This window comes from Bemisia tabaci, chromosome 6 (assembly GCF_918797505.1).
Source record: "Bemisia tabaci chromosome 6, PGI_BMITA_v3".
Lineage (NCBI taxonomy): Eukaryota > Metazoa > Arthropoda > Insecta > Hemiptera > Aleyrodidae > Bemisia > Bemisia tabaci.
The window spans coordinates 14715181-14730696 of record NC_092798.1 but is presented as its reverse complement, the minus strand read 5'-3'; the positions used below and the strand labels follow the sequence as shown (position 1 = coordinate 14730696).

The 15516-nt window shown below is 39.4% G+C and overlaps 1 protein-coding gene across 3 annotated transcripts in view; it reads right to left on the bottom strand.

Moving 5' to 3' along the window:
- The window catches only part of AkhR (Adipokinetic hormone receptor), a 149329-nt gene that overhangs the window by 79070 nt on the left and 54743 nt on the right, over positions 1-15516 (bottom strand). Inside the window, exon 1 of one of the 3 annotated variants that reach the window (XM_019060978.2) lies at positions 8815-9069. The exons of the other annotated variants lie outside the window; for them this stretch is intronic. The gene's annotated coding sequence lies outside the window, so the exon portion shown is untranslated. Of the gene's footprint in view, positions 1-8814; positions 9070-15516 lie in introns of those variants that run through there. 3 annotated transcript variants of the gene reach the window in all.

Sequence of the window (15516 nt, the reverse complement as noted above, 5' to 3'; positions counted from 1 at the left end):
GTAACAAATGGAAACGCCAGAACATGAGGAAACGAGGTTAAACGAACAAGCTCATTGAAGACTCGTTTGTCCATTGGCGTGGCGTGCTTTGCGATGTATCGATTGTTATGTCATTTTAACCTATGGAAAAGGATCGATAAACAGGGTGTTCGCTGCGAACACCTTAATAATCGATTCTTTACCATAGGTTTAAATGGCATGACAATCGATACATCGCAATTCACGCCACGCCACTCGTTTGTCCCACGGTATCGCGGTTCCTTTCATCCTCAGGTCAAAGGGAGCTGTTTCAACTTTAACGTAATTTGTTCTTCTGCATGCCGCGTGTACAACTACTTAACCGCAAAAAAAGAGCCTCTGAACTTCTTTGCTTACGATTAAAAAATGGAGGGACTGAAAATAAACCTTGGATATTAAATTTACAAATATCGGATTTAAAATCGATGCAGTCCGACTTTATATGCCTTGGCTGGAAACTCAAACTGTGCAGCACAGCAAAAATACTGAGTCCGCGTAAAAAATATAGATTCTCAGTTTTTTATTCTAATCGCTCTCATAGGTCTCGTCTTAACGGGACGTTTAATGGGATTCCGCCCAGGGAAAAATCTCACTCGCGAAGTTGGGAAAAATATTGAGTCAATCAATACTCAGTGGCGTAGCGTGAATTGCGATATATCGATTGTTATGCCATTTAAACCTATGGTAAAGAATCGATTTTTAAGGTGTTCGCTGCGAAAACCCTGTTTATCGATCCTTTTTCATATAGGTTTAAATGGCATAACAATCGAAATTCACGCCACGCCACTGCTCATCACGGTACCATGCAGAGTCCTTGTGGGGTCCTAAACGCGACTCAGAGAGAAGGAGACGAAATTGTGTCGCTTTGTTCAATGGGGAAGAAGCCCAGAAGTTTCACTCCTGCGATTCGAACTTGGGACAAATCCCATGGAACGTCCCGTGGAGACAAGGCGTAATCTGCCGTACAAGGGAAAACGCCGTGTGAACATTCGGGAGTTGCCAAATTTTCCATGATAAAACATGTATATTTGACGACATTCTGGCATATTTTACCTTGATTTCTTCAGATATTTTAGATTAAATTGCGTACAAAATTGTCTGAAAATGATGAGAAAAAATATTCACAATGGACCACTAGACAAGGTGCGAATCAGTGGCGTGGCGTGCTTTGCGATTTATCGATATTTCCCTATTTAAAGCTGTGGTAAATAATCAATTATTAAGGTGTTCGCTGCGAACACCCTGTTTATCGATACTTTTCCATAGTTTTAAATGGCCGATCAATCGATATATCGCAAAGCACGCCACGCCACTGGTGCGAATTTCAGCATTCTGATACATGTTTCTAAACCAAAATTTCTCGTAAAACACGATCCGCACAACGAAAATTGCCGAAATCAACTCTTTACGAAGATATTTAATGATTCTTGATGCGTGAATTCAAACCACCAGCTCATGAAAACTCAATGCTCTACGTGATTCACATCGCGCGCTAAACGTTATCATGACAGTCTCTGCTATATAAAAATCTGGGAGAATCAATCTTGACGCATTGGCTCAGCTATAGCAAATTTCTTATAGTTTGAACAACTTTTGGTGGGATATGAACATTACTCGATGTCGAAGCTTGCTGAAACTGTTGTAGTGCACGAGTTGACTCACGTAGAGATTTGAATTTCTTGTGAGCGGACAGTTCAAATTCCTTGTAACCAATGTGAAATAAAAATATTAATAGCTTCGTTAGGAGTTGGTTTCAATAATTTTCGTTGCGCGAATCATGTCTTACGTGAAATTTTGGTCAAGGAACATGTATCAGATTGCGTAAATTCGTACCATGTCTAGTGGTCCATTTTCCCAGTACCTAAGTTTGGTCTTTACCGTAGGAAACTTGGCAACGTCTGAAGGCTCATACGGCGTTCTTCCTTAGCACGGCAGTAATACTCTCAACATGACAGAGAAAGTTGGAATCGTAAGGATTGTTAAAGTTTCCGGTCTGAGGAAAGACGAGGGGATCGCCTCGATTTCCAGATGAGCCCCAGAAACCGTGGATTTATACGTAAAACAGGGTTCATGTGGAAATTTAGATACGCCACGTCAATTTGCCCTACATTGATTAATATGTACTATTTTCGCGAACGAGAAATGCGAGATTGACTGATTATAATGTGAAGAAATAACGCCAATTTTCCACGCACGAGTCAATTATGAAAGGTTTGATACTTTGAATCTGTACTATGTACGTGAAATTCTCACAGCTCTAGCGACGGGAGTCGAAAGCCAAGTTCTAGCCGAAGGCCCGCAAGGGTCGAGAGAACCATACACCTACGTTCCGATTACCTTGCAATAGTGTGGCCTGCTTTGCGATATATTGATTGATCTGCCATTTAAACCTGTGGAAAAGAGTCGATAAATAGGATGTTGGCAACGAACACCTTAATAATCGATTCTTGACCATAGCTTCAAATGGGGGAAATATCGATAATCGATCATTCGCGCCTCTCCACTGCATTGATCATTTGGACATATTTATGCTAAAAAGGACTATGTTCCACGCAAACCCTATGCACATAGTTCCTTTTGGTATAAATATGTCCATTTAGAATTTCTTAAGATGCGCGGCGAGAAAAAAATGAAGCGTTCTTACGGTAAGAGACAATCTTTTCTCCGCTGCCAATATCGTCGTTCCTCTGACGTAAGGGCGTATCTTTATTTTCACGTGGCCCCTGGAAAGCGTGTAGTCATATGAAAAACAAGGCTCACGTGGGAACACAGCTACGCCCTAAGGTCAGAGGAACGACAATATGAGGGGTAAGATAACCCTGGAGAGCGGACCTAAGAGCGCTCTTGGCACTTTTTCAGTTGATGATTCTTAAAAGATTTTTTGAAGACAAGGGGATGTAACAGCTGGTCGCTATATGCTCCTGCCTTCAAGTTGCCTCGCGCCTTTTCCGTAAGGGTTCACGATTTTCCACTTCATTTCATTATATTTTAAAATTGAATGAATCCCTTTCCTCACTCGAGATTTTTACAGAATATTCTTCTTCTAAAGAAAAACAATCACAAAAGTTTTAAAAAAAATGTAACCGAGCCAGGCAAAATATAACTCTACCTAACTCCACCTAATGGTGAAAACTCAGATCTTTTACACGCGGAAAAAAGAATGCAATGGTTAGCAGATTTCTATAGCTATGTACAGGGCCGGATTCACCTACTTGCCGCCCATGGGCCGCCTGAATTTTGCCGCCCCCTTCTCATTCGTTTTGAAACATTCCACCTATAATAGTTACCCGACCTATGTCATCAATTCTTCCGTTCACGATAACTATCGTTAGATTTACGTTAGCCTATTCAAATTTGGTAATTTTGTCCATTTTGGTCTTATAAAGAACTGTATAGATTTTTGGTTAAATCGCACTTACCATTTACTTATAAACGGTAATTAACGTAAGTGCCCTACTTACGCTGTTTTCCACTATTCTGTTTTTATGAAAGTTCCATTCCTTGGTTTCCTTGGTAACCTTTGTTTGCTATCAGCTGATGTTTTATTTCAATTTTTTTTCTTCTTTTTTTTTTAAAAAAATAAATCCTTGCTAGGTTAGTTCTAATTTTTTTGCCAGCATTTATTCTACCTCCCCCCCACCCCTGCTCATTTTTCTAGGCCCATCACCCTCTCCCCTCAACTTATTTTTCAATCGATTTTATCATTTTTTTTTTTTTTTTTCATGACATGTCTTGCTCCCCTACCACAATTTTTTCGGGGTTAGGTATAGATATTTTAGCGGCCTCTAGACCCGTGATTCCAGTCACGGGGATTTCGCTAGTCAATAATAACCATCAAGTGAACGTGCCGGAGGGGTAGGGGTGCATAAGACGCGTTTATTCGTGTTGGACACTTTTTTTGCGAAAGCCCTATGTCAACACTACCAGCAAACTTTCACGGAACTTTGCGCAAAAGTTACGTTCCGTAAACCTATCTCTGTGTGGACAAGGCCCTCCATTTACAAGGAATGAACGAAAAAATTATGAAAGAACAAACATAAATGTGGTTTAATAATCTTAACTTCTGCCACCGCGCCGATCGCGCTTTGTTTTGCGCAATGCGTGAAGTATTTCTTCAGTCTTGTAGGCGCTATGCGTTTCACGTCGACCGCTGCAGACCGCACTGTTTTTGACGCAATGCGTGGAGTATTCCTACAGTCTTGTAGGCGCTTTGCGTTTCACGTAGAGCGGTGCTGAACGCACTGTGTTAGACGCAATGCGAAAAAAACTGCACTGTCAGGAAATGAGAGATTTTGCCGCCTTTTCCTCGGTCTCAGTCTTCACCAGGGCCGGACTGGCTCTAAGGGCCTGCCTAGGCTGCGATCATCAGCTGCCTAAGTTTTGTCGGCTCAGGGGCCCAGACGGGGCCCCTGAGCGACCATTTCCTGAATCTTATTCTTCATTAAATGAAATGAATTCCATGAAATAAAGTGATGAAAATTCATTGAAAAAAAATCCTTGAATTTATTATTCAATAAATGAAATGAATCCTTGAAAAACCCTCGTTTTTTTCCAGTCCTTGAGGACAACTTAACACTCCTCTGAGGCCCTACGGCCGGAAAAAGGGTAACCTCAGGCGGCCCCTGAAAAGATGCCAGCAAGGCCCCTCAGCGATCGAGAAATAATTATGAGCTTCAAGGGCCTTGGAGCGGGCACTCGAGCTATATTTTCCCGGCTTATAAGGGGTTTTACTCTTATACAGCAGTGACTCTTTCTCTGAGACCCCTATTAGCCCGAAGAAGGTCACTTCTGGGGCCCTTGAAAAGTGTCAGCAGGGCCCCTGCCCTGGGCTCGAAAAAAGAGTTCCACTTTCAGGGCCCTTCCGGATCTCGAAAGCTCTTTTTTTCCGGTCTTGTGAAGGTTACTCACTTTAAAATGACTTCTTTTTTGAGGCGCCCCTACTGGCCCTGCAAGCCGGGAGAAGGTAACTTCAGGGGCGGGGCTTTGAAAAGATACCACAGAAGCCCCTGCGTTAAAAGTGTGAGGAGGTTATGTGCTTCTTTATCAACAAGAGGAATCGCCGAATTTTTCAAAAAATATCTAAGAAATAGGTGACATTTTCGGAGTCGCTATTTATCAAATTTCAATGCGAAAAGAGCCTAAAACTTCTATTTTCAGGGGTTAAATTTTCAAAATTTTCCGGGGCGGACCCCCCGACCCCCCCCCGTCCCTGGGGGGCGACCCCCAGACACCCCCAATAGGGGCCCAGTTTTTACGTCAAGGGCCCCAAAATCTAGTAGCTGCCTAACTTTTTTTACGCCAGTCCGACTCTGGTCTTCACGTGAGAAGCGGAAGATTTTCGTATCGAACACGCAAAGAATCATCTATTCTGCCGTGCTAAGGAAGAACGCCGTATGAGCATTCGAATGTTGCCAAATTTCCAAGCAGAAAAGATTCATTTTTGAAGAAAGTTATGCATATTTTTCCTAGCAGTTTGCTGAGTTTTAAAAGCAAATTTTGAACGTTTCCCTCCGAAAGATCGGATCAGATATATTCACAAATTATCCTGCTAATTCGTGACTTTTCGAAGGAAATTTTGCAACGCCTGTTGGCTTCTCTGGCGTTCTTCCTTAGCACGGCAGTATTTTATTGCCACGGTGATTCGACATAATGAAGCGATTACACGTGCTTAGAATTGAAGCAAGCCAACCTCAGAAAATGATCGTTTGTACACTTGCATGATATGGAGAATAGTGTCTTTTTATCTTTTGGTTTGTTTAAATTGATAAGGAACGATTAATAACACTGCGGAATTTTAATTGCTCGCCGAATGTTTTGCGACTCATCATATACATTTGGACTTGTTTATGCTAAAAGGAACTATAAGCATAGGGTTGGCGTGGATCATAGTTCCTTCAGGCATTTGTCTATTTTTTTGTCTGATTCTTCTTTAGATATCAGCTTAATTAAATCAAAGCAAAAACACAACCGTATTCTGAGAACAATCGTTGATAAAACTGCTCTAAAGTTATAAGGAAGAACGCCGTACGAACATTCGAGAGTTGCCAAATTTCCTCCGATAAAATAGATATAGATTTGAGGAAAGTTATGCATATTTTTTCTTGAAATTTTCCGATACTTTAGATTAAATTAAGATAAAATTTGTCTGAAGAATTGGAGGATAAATATTTAAAACTTTCCCAATAAAATCGTATTTTATCCAAGGAAACTTGGCAATGCCTGAGGGTATATATGGCGTTCTTAATTAGCACGGCAGTGGTTTAATTTAAGCGATTCTGAGTCATACATTCTCGAGTTGCACTTTTTTTCACTTTTACAAATTCGAAGTGCACATGCATGTCTGTATTACGAAACATTCAATTTACACATTGTGCGGGCAAATAGTATTAGTCTTGAATTGAAACAACTGTAGGAATATTCCAGTCATCATGCCAATGAAGAAAAAGGTATCCTACATTATTTTTTAAAAAGCTCTCCTTTCTTTACCTTAAAAACAGCTAATATTCACTTCAACGGAGGTTTCATGACTGACACATTTCTTCTTCTTCATCTTCTTCTCTTTTTTTTTTTGTTTTGTTTTTTTTTAGTTTTTACCATCAACACGTTTATTTATCAAGCAGGAAATCGTGTTTACCCAAAAAATGTTGCCAAATTAGACTTCTAAAATAAAAAATGTTTTGGTTTTTTTCGTGAGATAACGCCGATGATTCCAAGTTTTTCAAAAATGAAAGATTTCTTTTTTAATCTCTTACGATATATTTGTGTGAAAATAACATTATGTTGAGTGCCTAAGAGAGAACAGAAATAAACTTGAAGGGACTTCAAAGGAGTCTTTTCATCACAATAAAAGGCTTTTGGTAGGTTTTGCCTCCCTTTTCTCTGAAAACATCATGAATGAGTTAAAATGAGTTTGCAGGGCAATTAAACGTTAAAATTCTACCCCATCATTGAATAAAATTCCACTGCGCACGAAAGCACACGGGGGCGTAAACGTCAAAAGAAGGCGAAACAATCTAAAGATGTTATGTATATTATTTTTCTTCGAGTCAAATACGAATAAAGGGGTTGAATGTCAAGTACATTTTTAATTTTAGTAAGTAGGGGTGCTTAATCCCTTCACAAACTAGCAAAGATAGAGTTGTCGATTTGGTAATGGAAAATATTACATTTTAGCATCCATTACCAGATAGAAAAGTATTAAATTATGTCGTTATATCAAAGAAGGAGAGGTAAAATGAAAGAAAATAAAATAAAAGCAAACGAATGTAAACATTGATGATAAAAAAAGATATACCCGAGATATTTTTACTTCAATGAATGTTCTCTTTAACCCTTTATAAAAAGGGCTTGAATTGAGGCTCTCACTAAATTGATATGCTCCTCATTATAGGTATCTTATTTTCAAGAGTACTGAGCACTTCATCCCTAGGTTTTACATTTTACATTTCATACGGGCAAAATAGAGGATAACCAACACGAATGAGGATAAAAAAGGGATTTAAAAAAGCAATATTCTTTCAGACAAAGAATTTCGAAGAATGATTTGAATTCTTTGGCTTTTTTTACAAATCACGTATGTCCTTAAGAATGGAAACATTATTTGCGGAAAAAAGCTTCCATTACTCGTTGATTTGAAATCTTGCTGATTTTCAGAATATTCAGAACATAGTCGCGTCTTCATATATTTTGCAATTCAGCTGTTTTATATGCTCAGCAGCAAATCGAAATGTTCATTTTTTATTAATATTTTTGAATATGAACGAATACAGTAAAATAATTTTACCATTAGGGTTTGTTCTTTTTTTCTGATAAACTTGGTCCAACTAAAATTGAATGCGTGGGCGAATATGGTAAAAAAACAGGTATCAAAGATAACTTATTTTGCACTAATAACGGGCATTTCAAGAAAAGAGAAGGACGATCCGGTACAAATTAGGAATAATCAAGGGTACAACAGTACCGTCCAAAGTAAAACCGCTGTATCTCCATTCAACATTTTTTTCAATTTTCATCTGACTAAAAGCTGTTTTACAGAAAACCTAACAAATATTCATTCTTTATTTTCTCAGTACAACTCCGCCACACCATTAGAAACTAAAAATGAAAAAATGAAGCCCGGGGGCAATTTAATTTTCTTGTAAAAAGAGCAGTACGTGCTGGAAAAAAGGGGGAAAAATTGAGAGGAGTTACAGCGTTTTCGCTGTGGATGGCAGAGCAATATTCACGACTCGAGCGAGGGACAGGGTTGCATGGAGAAATGAAAAATATGAAATTTTGAAGATTCCCGTGAAATATTTCATGAAATTTCACAAAGGTGTAAAAAATATGAAACATGTTTCCAGGGGCTGGATATGCAACACGCACTAAAAAACACCAAAAAGCAAAAACCAGTCGCTTTACAATTCATTTTGCATTTAATTTCGAAAAACATTTAGCAACATTTTTCATATAAACAATTAAACTAAAAACCTTCATGTTTTAACATCTCTAAAAAAGAAGTCAGAGAATTTTACACTTCCCGTTTTTTTAGATAATCATCGTATTATCTAACGTTACCCTGTAACTTTAATGCAATTCGTTAAGTTTTAGTTTTAAACCATGTAGATAGAAACAAGGAATAATACTTGTAGTAGTTACGTTGTATTTAAATAAAATTACTTATTGAAAAAAAAAAAATCATATTTTGCTGAAATTTTATGAAATATCTCACATATAATTTCAAGATTTTATTTATCATGGAAAATTGCAAAAGAGGCAAGAGATGAGGAGAGCTGGGATAATATAATGGCGGTTTACCTTGCGTATCGGTGAAGTAATATCCCAAAGACGAAAAAAATAAAGGGAGCCCGGACCGCGAGTTGGGTTCGCGACTGCGACGGGAGGAGAGTGAGCCGGAGACGCGTGTGATGCTTGTTGCACTATCAACAGATCTCAGGCGCGCAACTCCGTCGCCGGAGAAGCGCGACGCCACGCAACCCGCCGTACAGCCGTATTTACACGGCGTCGCGCCACCCGCACGGTGGTCACGGTCACCGGGAATCCTGCGTACGATACCCAGAGACATCGTTGCCCAATGCTCATCCTAATGGAGATGTTGCATGTGTGAGGAATTTGCGATTTGACCGTTGTTTCTTATGTAAAAGTTCGCGAGAAACACGATGGTGCCGCTGGTTTTCTCTGAAATCAACTCTCAAGCTCAGAAAAAGCTCTCAAGTGAAGGCTAAAATGGAGAGGATATCCCACCCTACCCTGAGAGTCCACCTCTGCATCAAAACAAACTCTCCATGCAAAGATAGGGAGCAAATACATAGCAGGGATGCCGTGTTTTCAGTTTTGGAGTCCCCAAATAAAGTGGCAGCCCTGTCAATGTATTTGCTCCCTATCTTTGCATGCATGGAGAGTTTGTCTTGATGTAGAGGTGGACTCTCAGGATAGCGTGGGATATCCCCTCCATTTTTTCCTCAACTTGAGAGCTTTTTTTGAGCTTGAGAGTTGATTTCAGAGAAAACCAGTAGCACCATAGTGTTTCTCGCGAACTTTTACGTAAGATACAACAGTCAAATCGCAAATTCCTCACACATGCAACATCTCCATTTCACGAGTTCACCTTAAACATAGCTGAAGCGCCTTCAAATTATAGGTATGCAACCCGGGCATCCATAGAGCACGAATAGTTGCATCAATGCGTATTATGAATGTCGAAGCGTTGTCTTGCCAAATTTCTTTATGTATACTTTTTTCGTCTCCTCTCATGATCTTAATGATGAAACGTGTTGATATTTTTTTCTCTCTTTAATTAGATTGTAGGATTTATTACGTGGATATTTTTAAGAGAACGTCTAATTTAATCTATTGTCCTTATGAGAGCAAAATTCGATATGACATTCTGGAAACTGAAATCATCCCAGAAGCAGAAAATTGATCTGTCGTATGCAAGAGACAAAGCTGAATACGTAGACTATATAAAGCTAAAGTCGCATACTACCTACGTTGAGAACATCAAATTCGTCAATAATCGACTCCTTTTTCGCACAAGTTACGTAGTTTGTCTGAAATTTTTTTAAATTTACCGCGCTCGCCAACAGTTTTTCTTAGTCATCGGCAATTGAACTTGCCAAAGAGAGACCTAGACAAGCCTAGCCTAAGTAAACAAACCAGTTTTTGCTGTTTTCGTAACAAAGGAACCTCAAGGCACAACAACATTGAAGGTTCAAAAGCGAGGAAATCCGATGGAAAACCTTCAATCGGATGGTACGCTGCTCTTGCTTGGTCGCCAACCCGCGCGCCATAAGTGCCGTACTTAAATCTCGGATACTCAAGTAAATGAAAATCGATGGCCATCGCGACCGCGCAGAACTCTTTGATGCCGAGTTAATGCGCTAAAAATTGCAGATACCAAAAGTACTACCCATTTTCTTCCCACAAGGCGAAAGAAAGCAGGTATCAAAATGTGGAGAATGGTTCAGGGTATAATTTAAAAAAGCCTCTGATGACACCCATTTTAGATTGCGAACTTGGCAGTAGAACCATCTTACGGGGTATGTTGCCAAATTGAAGCAGCAGTTTGACCAAATTTTTTGACAAACGCGTTCCTCACCAGCAATCAAATCCATGAGCAGTAATCAGGAACCGTGTGTTGCTCCTATTCATTAGCAAATGTTTACCTCTGAGAGTAGCAGTCCGTTTACTCGGCTTTTCGGGTATCTGACTTCTGTCTGCGCGATAATCTACTGTGCTGAGGAAAAACGTCGTATGAGTCTCCGGACGATGCCAAATATCCCCGGCTAAAATTTGAATTTCCAGGAGAACTTGTGACTGTTTTCCCTCCAGTGTTTATCAGAGGAATATTTTAGCAATTCGATCTAAAATATGTGCGAATTTCCTAGGTGAAACATTCATACCGTTCCTCTAGAATTATTGTTCCATCATGAGAACTTTGATGACACGCGAAGGCTCATAGGATGTTTTTCTTTAGCGCAGTATTATTTTCCCCGTGTGCGGTTGTGTCCCTTCCCGCTTTGAGTAATCGCTGTCGCCGCACAGTGGATCGAGTCAATTAGAGAAGTCGCACATTAATTTTTTTACTAAAACTGGACATTTTTATGTTTATTTTGTCATATTTTAAATTTTGAGGGGTAATTCTAGAAGAAACTTTCACGAGGAAACCAATGGAAACTCTTTTAAAACCTCATAGTTTTGCATCGATTCGACAGACATTGGATCGAATCAATTAGAGAGGTCGGACATGAAATTTTTGACTAAAACTGCAAATTTTGGTGTTGATTTCGTCACATTATACATTTCAAAGGGTGCTTTCGGCAGAACATTTTGTGAGGGAACCAATGGAACCACTTTTAAAACCTCAAAGGTTCGCAGACATTGGATCGATCAATTGGACGTATTTCTGTCAAACGGAACCATGGGAAAGCATTGCGAGTATAGGACGGAATGAGCCTGACGCCCGGTTCCGCCGCCAATCCAAGCCCCCCTCTTCCTTCCTCCCCCGATGGCGCTTAGTTCCGTTTGACAGAAATACATACATTTAGAGAGGTCAGACATGAAATTTTTGTCCTAAACTGCAAATTTTGATGTTTTTTTTGTCCCATTATACATTTCAAGGGGTGCTTCAGGTAGTAAATGTCACGAGGAAACCAATGAAACCAGTTTTAAAACCTCAAAGCTCTGTATATAAAAGGAGTTATAAGCTTTTTGGCGTTCAAATTTTGTCCGACCTCTCCCGTTGACTCGATCCACCGTGCGGCGAAGCCTCAACCATCATCCACCACTCACCATCCTCATCCCGCTTGATTACTCGTTAATCCTAGCTGCGGCTCTATCGTCAATAAACACGACGACGCAGTACTGCCGTGCTAAAGAAGAACGCCGTATGAACACTCGAGAATTGCCAAATTTCCTTCGATATAATGTTTCATTTCGAGGAAAGTTATGAATATTTTCCCTTGGTATTGTCAGATATTCTAGATCGAAGTGCGAACAATATTGTCCGAGAAATTAGACGAAAAACACACACAACTTTTCCAGTAAATCAGTTTTTTATCAAAGGAAATTTGGCATCATCCGAGGGTTTATACGGCGTTTTTTCCTTAGCACGGCGACTTCCCACAAAGAGCGGATAACGCCGCGCTGGTAAGTGATTTCTCCGCTCTCCCGTCGATGAAATTTCCACCCTCCGGGATTCTGGACGGGGCTCCTTGAGCTGTAAAATCGCTCTTTTCTCAAGGGGAAATCAAAAGTTAGGTCACGCCCGCCGTAATAGCGAAGAGAGCAGTAAGTGACAAATTTTCCAAATCGAGTTTCCTTCAAAATTCGTCTAATCTCTTTGAGGAGAAATCACTGAAATAGCTAAAGCAGCAAAATTCATCTTAATTGTTTAGGACATATGAGACATATGAGAGAGCCGTAAGTGAGCAAAAACCGACGTAGTTTCAGGCAAACAGCCGTTAAGTGATATTATTCCTTCAGGACGGGGTTCCTTGAGCTGTAATCGCTCTTTTCTCGGGAAAAATCGAAAGTGAGGTCACGTCTGCCGCAATAGCGAAGAGAGCAGTAAGTGACAAATATTTTCCAAATCGAGTTTCCTTCGAAATTCTTCTAATCTCTTTTGAGGAGAAATCACTGAAATAGCTAAAGCAGCAAATTTCATCTTAATTGTTTAAAAACGAGACATGTGAGAAAGCCGTTAGTGAGCAAAAACCGACGTAGTTTCAGGCAAAACAGCCGAAAGTGACATTATTCCTTCAGTGCGGGGTTCCTTGAGCTGTAATCGCTCTTTTCTCGGGGAAAATCGAAAGTGAGGTCACGTCTGCCGCAATAGCGAAGAGAGCAGTAAGTGACAAATATTTTCCAAATCGAGTTTCCTTCGAAATTCTTCTAATCTCTTTTGAGGAGAAATCACTGAAATAGCTAAAGCAGCAAATTTCATCTTAATTGTTTAAAAACGAGACATGTGAGAAAGCCGTTAGTGAGCAAAAACCGACGTAGTTTCAGGCAAAACAGCCGAAAGTGACATTATTCCTTCAGTGCGGGGTTCCTTGAGCTGTAATCGCTCTTTTCTCAGGGGAAAATCGAAAGTGAGGTCACGTCTGCTTCAATAGCGAAGAGAGCAGTAAGTGACAAATATTTTCCAAATCGAGTTTCCTTCAAAATTCGTCTGACCTCTTTAATTTAATTATGAAACATTGGAAGAGACTTATGTCCTTATGGGAAAAATGTATTAATGAAATAAAAATGATCACATAAGGAATCCTCCAATCATAAAAAGAAAAGGACTTATATATCATCACGTTTCGCCATTAAAATCATGCAAGAACCTGAGAAAATTATGTGTCAAAGCGTTTTCGGTCAAATATAATATTTCGGCCGTTCAGCATTGCAAAATTCATCACAATTGCTGGATACAACTATTAGTGCTCCGAGGATGCCCGCTTTGCAAATCTGAAAATTGAAGGCGCTGTAGCTTCCATTAGTGCCGACGCTAGGACACAGCTATTCTGCCTTGCTAAGGAAAAACGCCGTATGAGCCTTCAGGCGTTGCCAAATTTCCTCTGGTGAATCACCAATTGTCAGGAAGATTTTTGAACATTTGTCTACCAATTTCTCAGATAATTTTGTTTGTAATTTGATCCAAAACGTCTGAAAATTTCAAGGAAAAATATTCATAATTTTCCTTAAAAATAAACATTTTATCGAAGGAAATTTGGCAACTCTCGAATGTTCATACGGCGTTCTTCCTTAGCACGGCAGTATTCATGCCCAAAATTTCTGCCATGATAGCGAAGAGAGCAGTAAGTAAGTGTCAATAAAAAAAAGAAATAAAAGGAATAGTATGTAGTAATAAAGAAAAAAATATGTACTTAAAATAAATTATGATAAATAAATAATAACTACCGTAAATTAACTTTCATGGTGTGAGTGTATCTGAGTAAGGTGAGTATTTTTCAAATGCATCCAAATCATTTTAAAAAATTTAGAGTGAAAATGACGAATCTCAGAAAAACCTGGCAATTCTGTGTTGGATGTTAATAAAAAGACAAGAGAACGTACGTCCCTAGGAGACATGAATTTGGAATTTCAAGGAATCTTCTCTACTTTAAGATATTAAATACCTAGGGAAATCTTGTCGGTAAAGGAGGGAGGGCGAAGAGACAGCACTTATGTGTTGAGTCTGGAAAAATCACTATTTCAATTTGCAAGAATAGTCGCGCCGCGTCACCAGATGCCACGGTGTATGTACAAATAATTTCGCAGAAATTCTATAGATGTAGGCGGAAGTGAAGTTTAAGTTTATTTATGTGTTATGATTAGGAAGTACACATGCAACTTGGACAATTCTGCCGTGATAGCGAAGAGAGCAGTAAGCGCAAAAATAGATTTTTGAGAAAACTGGCTCAGAGGCGTCTGACAAAAAAAATTTTATCGGAAGAAGCCTCCGTTATTTTTGTCAAAGTGCCACTAATCATATTCATATCTCATCTAATCTCATCATCTAATTCATATCTTATTCATTCTCATGTTAGGCTATAGTGTTACGTAAGAAAGCCGCATAAGTGCTATCTTCTGCATGGTTTCGTGGTTGCGTTTTGGACATTTTCATGACATTTATAATCTTGATTTCCATGTAAACACACAGAAGTGTAAATAGCCTTATATGCTAAAGCACCGCTTCTTTCTTTCTTTCTTTACCGCTACTACTACTACTACCGCTTTAAAATAAAATTATATTACTACTACTTTACTGCCCTCTTTAGAGGTGTAAATGGCCTTAGATGCTAAAGCACCGCTTTAAAATAAAATTATTTTACTACTACTACTACTTTCTTTCTTTCTTTCTTTCTTTCTCTTTAAAATTATATTACTGCCTTAGATGCTAAAGCACCGCTCTAAAATAAAATTATTTTACTACTACTACTACTACTACTACTACTTTCTTTCTTTCTTCCTTTCTCGGAACATGTTTATTTTTTGAAGATTACACGACCAATTAGCATCATTACATTTCAAACGAAAGCTCCTAAGCTGAAATGTCTTGGCAGCTACTCTTCGTTCCTTCAATTCCTTTGACTCTACTTCCGGTTTTTGGCGCGTTCCTCTACTTGCGAGACAGGCTCTACCTCTCCTCGCATCCGCGTTACCTGAGGCACAGGAACGAGGAGCGACGAGGAATCCAAAATAATTGGTAAAAAAGATACAGATTCGAGTGATGTTCCTGTAATCGTAAAACTTCACCGAATTGCCGCTTGCCACCAGTCATATGCGTTTGCTTCTGCTTTACAACATCCCTTCCAGCCTTGAGCACCCCGGAATGGAGGAAGTTAAGCCTTGCGTAAATCCCTCCAAGATTTCTCTTTGAATTCTCCCTCCACCCCCCTCCGTCCAAACCTCCCCTTCCGAAGGAGCGTCAAATTACCGGGAAGTTTCGCTTTTTGCCCTAAAATTAAGTTTACTATGGTATATTCTTGCCATTGCATCTTATGCCTC